Genomic DNA, 4,207 nt, shown 5'->3' on the forward strand with positions numbered 1-4,207 from the left:
TAAAGTCCAGAAGAGTGATTTTTATTTAAAAACTAATAAAAATATAATAAAAACTAACTAAAACATACTAAAAATATACTAAAAATAATGCCAAAAAGCGTATAAATTATCCGCTCATCACTGACGTAAGGTATTACTTGGACGACCCAGGGCACTTGGTGGTTAGTTGTGCGGAGTTGTGAAAAGTGTAATCACAATTTCGTGCACCAGCGGTACATGAGACAAAAGGAATTTTTTTAACTTAAAGCAAATAACAGAATGAAACTAAGTCTAAGAACTGAAAGTACTAACACTACAAGAAAAAGCAGTATTTGTAACAAAAAAAGTTGTTACAAAAAATCGATATTTTGAAACAAAAAGATTTTGTAACAAAAAAAGGGGCCGTTGCAGTATGTCCCGTTAAAAAAGTTTTTGTAACAAAAAATGGAACTATTACAATTCAAAGTAATATTTTGTAACAAATTTTTCTGATACAAAAAAACAAAAGTCGTTACAAAATTGATAACAAATTTTGATCTTCAAAATATTTTTGGTGACAATATATTTTTTCCTATTATAAAATTTTGCTACAAAATATAACTTGATTTTGTAACATTTTTTTCTTTAGTTACAAAATACTATTTATTTTGTAATAATTTTTTTAATACAAATTACACATATAATTTGCCAAATTATATTATTTTTTAATTAATTAATATATTAACTAATTTACTCGGCAAGTCAACATTTATAATAACATAGATAGTTCAAATATATTTCATTTAACTAAGATTGTTTTATAAATCTTCAACATATAAACCTTAAAGTACAAACTAACAAGATACATTGAAGAACCCTAATGAACTAGATAGATACATAGGACAAGAAAAATAAGAAATTATAAATCTCCAAAATATAAACTACAAATTACAAACTCCATCATGTTCATACATCATACAGCTCCTTTCTCATGGAGAAGCTTTTAATAAGTGCCACACCTGAAAAGACCACCAATAAAAAAACACTAGCTTAAGAAACAAGATTTGTTTCAATATGTATGTGATGCTTTTGTAGAAATGTGGCACGACATAGACAGTTTCAAATAAATGAGGAATATCAGCATACCACTTCAAGCTATGTATCCTCAGGAAATAGATTCATTATAAAGATCAAGCACTTAGATGCCGAAGTATAACAGTGGGGTGAGCCTCAAGTAGGAAATATTATGCTCATCATTACATATTTAGTTATAGCAATATAAAGATGAATGACACAAATACTTACATGATCCTCAAAATCTGGGCTCCTTAAATTGATAGACAGATTTCTCATCAGCAGTAGCACCTAAATAGAGTATGATTTGGTAAGTACTTCTCTAACATAAATTTATAACTTCACATTTCTAATATCTGTCCAAAGTCAATATTTCAAAGCCTTGGTAGAAATAAAGTTTCAATATCTTAACTCCATTTAAGGAGTAGGAATTATTTGTTTGAAGCAAATGGAAATGGACTATCAAAAGAAATGATTCATTGGATAGTAAGAATACAGGCAAACATACCGTCTAAACATCTATAGGATCCATCCTTTTTAGTTTCTATAAATGAGACCTGCAAAAGGAAATGGACTGTCAAAAAGAAATTATTCATTGGACAATAAGAACACATGCAAACATACCGTCTCAACATCTATAGGATCCATCCTTTTTAGTTTCTGTAAATGTAACCAAACGGTTCAACTCAAATTAAATGAGACCTGCAACAGTGGTGGCCTCCATCATCCTCCTTCGCATTTCTCTTTGTTTTGTTCTGCTTCTCGACAGCGACTATGCGGAATAGCAATTAATATCTAGGACAAAGATCAATAACAATATGATGTCAATTAATGCAATTCTAAAAAATTGTCTAGAAAATTTGAGCTTTACTTGGCAAAGGAAAAAAAATTTACAGCAACAAAAGATTTAGCTAAGTGATTTTTTAAGCAACACAACAATAAATTCAACTATTCAAGTATTAAACTCAACCCAGTGATGTTATCCAGCAACAAAATTCAACCCAGTGATGTTATCCAGCAACAAAATTCAACCCAGTGATGTTATCCAGCAACAAAATTCAACCCAGTGATGTTATCCAGCAACAAAATTCAACTCAATGATGTTTAACAGCAACAAAAAAAATTTGCTCAGGTTCAACAATAATGAAGATCCAAACCTGAAAAGAAAAATGTTCCAAAGCAGCATACCATCAAAATTTAACAACGCAATAAAGCACCTGAACAAGTTTATGTATGACAAGTTTAGTAATTAGATAAGGTATGTAAAGCTATTGCGATGTGATTCGCCATGCCAAATCCAATTTAATTTGAATAATTAAATAGACTAATTCTACCTAATATCTTTGGCCCTTTCACATTTTAAGACTTGGAACTTTTACAGACTTGAATGATCAAATTAAACTATCGTCAAATTTACAGGTTTAGAAACAGTTAACATTGTTCAAACTTACTGTCACATTGAAACATTCATATTTAATTAGGTATACATAAGAGTTATCCATGCAGTACAACATTCTTATTTAATGTGATTCTTATATGAAACAGAGATGCAATTATGAGCAATAAGCAAAGAATCAATCTTAGAGATTTTGGTCTATGACATCCAAAAATTAACCATAAAATTAATTTTATTTGTATTGAATAGCTTCAGTCAAAACAGAATTAATATTTTCCTATTTGAATCAATGACCAAAATAGAAAATGAATTTTCAGCTAGAGAATCAGTGACCAAAATAGAAAATGCACTTCCAACCAGAGAGTCAGGGACCAAAACATGCAGCATTATACAAAATCAATTTTCAAATCAAAACAGAAACCAAATCAACTAAAATCACAGAACAAGAGACACTTGAGTTACCTAATTAGAGGTTGGGCCACAACGAGGAGGCAGAGAACTAGTGACAAGGCGCGATTCAAAAGCAGCAACATCTAGAGGGGCAGACGACGGCTTGACAGTAGAAACAGGAGAGGTGATGACCCACAAATGACCAGGAGAAACATTGATGGTGATGACGAGGACGACGGTTTTACGCAGATCCAATGGTGACGACAGCGACGGAGCTGGCAGTGACGAGGACTGGAGGGCTCCCCTCCAGTAGCGGCAGCGCTACTTCCATTCTCCCTCGCGAGCTCATTTCTCTCTCTCTCCTCGCATTATGTCTCTCCCGATGGTGACACGACGGTGGCAACGGTGGCAGTGACACCCACCGGCACCGTCTCCCCTTTTCCCCCTCTCCTTCCATCTCCTTCTTCCCCCTTGAGCCCCCCGCCCCCTTCTCTCTCTCTTTTTCTTTTCTTTCCATGTGTATGTATTTGGTGAGGGGTTGTGTGTGGGGGCAGTTGGAAAAAAAGGTAAGGGTTATGGTTTGAAAAGTGTGTGTAAATTAGGTTTCTATTTGGGAATTTTAATAAAATTAGGGTATAGAGTAGGTATTTTTAATAAAACTAGGAGTAATTAAATTACTAAAATTTTAAATAAAAGATATCCAAATATTTATGAAAAATATATGAATTCTAATTAATTTTAAACTCAAAATCTCATGACTTTGATTTAATTGTTTTTTGGTAAATAATTTTTTAAAAATAAAACTATGAATAACTATAATAAATCATAAATAGTTTATTATTTATTTTCTAACAATCGGGGGTCTTACAGGCTTAATGATGAGTGTTGGGTTATGGTGGGTTTAGGACTAATAGTCTAGTAGAGGGAGGGAAAAAATCAGAGCTCTATATTTTATTCTTGTGAGAGTTTTTTAAAAATTTGTTTAAGTATAAAAATATGTTAATTTTTAGAGCGATAATAAAACAAAAAATAATATTTGTTATAAATTTATTTTAAATAAGAGAAAGAGGGTAACTCAGTGAGGCAGCGATGACGGTTCTGTCTTTTGCAATGAGACGGTGACCTTGAGTGTGAGAGGTAGAGCCGTGGAGGCAGTGAGAATAGACGAGAGCGGCGAACAACAAAATGAAGAGTGAAATGAGGGTTAGAATTAGAATTTTTACTTTTTATATTTGTATTTATTTTTAAATTTTTACTATTTTTATTTATGTTCAACAATTAAATTTTTTTAATTTAAAAATTAATTAATTAATGAAATATTTTTTTCAAAAATATATGATTAAAGATCTAATTAAGTTTTTAATTATAGATATTTTTAATTTGTAGGAA

The 4,207-nt window shown here is 31.5% G+C and overlaps 2 long non-coding RNA genes across 2 annotated transcripts in view; both read right to left on the reverse strand.

The window, feature by feature from the left end:
• LOC110269054 overlaps nucleotides 1-4,207 on the reverse strand; it is a 29,831-nt gene that overhangs the window by 21,822 nt on the left and 3,802 nt on the right. The window lies entirely within an intron of this gene.
• On the reverse strand, nucleotides 743-1,566 carry LOC110269055. Its single transcript, XR_002358017.1, has 2 exons — nucleotides 1,264-1,566; nucleotides 743-977 (listed from the first exon to the last, which is right to left on the reverse strand). It is a non-coding gene; the product is annotated as an uncharacterized LOC110269055 (long non-coding RNA).

Source organism: Arachis ipaensis, chromosome B02 (genome assembly GCF_000816755.2).
Source record: "Arachis ipaensis cultivar K30076 chromosome B02, Araip1.1, whole genome shotgun sequence".
Taxonomy (NCBI): Eukaryota; Viridiplantae; Streptophyta; class Magnoliopsida; order Fabales; family Fabaceae; genus Arachis; species Arachis ipaensis.